This window comes from Nematolebias whitei, chromosome 14, assembly GCF_014905685.2.
Source record: "Nematolebias whitei isolate Nwh7 chromosome 14, NemWhi1, whole genome shotgun sequence".
Taxonomy (NCBI): domain Eukaryota; kingdom Metazoa; phylum Chordata; class Actinopteri; order Cyprinodontiformes; family Rivulidae; genus Nematolebias; species Nematolebias whitei.
In genome coordinates, this window is record NC_056511.1 from 41,048,640 (window position 1) to 41,049,233 (window position 594).

The following is a 594-nucleotide window of genomic DNA, read 5'->3' on the forward strand; positions in this document are numbered from 1 at the left end:
AGCAGGACCAAGACTTTGGAACGAGTTACCTCTGCTTGTCAGACAGGCCCCCTCCCTCTCAGTTTTCAAATGCCGTTTAAAAACCCACTGCTAGCCCACTAGTAGCTTTCAACACCAGAGGATCTGTGTTGTGAACCTGTACGCTCCACACTGGTTTGTCATCAAATTTATTATCTGCATCGTTTTTTTGTCTATATTCTGATTTACTTCATTTTGTATATTGCTTCGTGTGTTACCTGTTGTTCTGTCTGTACAGCTCTTTGGTTGGCCTTGTTGCTGTTTTAAGTGCTCTGTAAATAAAATGGCATGGTATGGTATAACTGAACTTTCTGTTTGCTTCATCAATAAAAGCACCAACTCTCTGCTCATTAAAAGAAGCATTGTGCTAAATCATAGTTTTCTACATCTAGGAGTGCCAATCCATCCATCTTCTTTACCCACTTTTCCTTTGTGGGTCGCAGGGGTCACTGGTGTCCATGTCCAGCCATCACAGTGCGAGAGGTGGGGGGAACCTGGACAGGTCTCCAGTCCATCACAGGGACACGAGACAAACAACCATTCTCTCTCTCTCTCTCTCTCTCTCTCTCTCTCTCT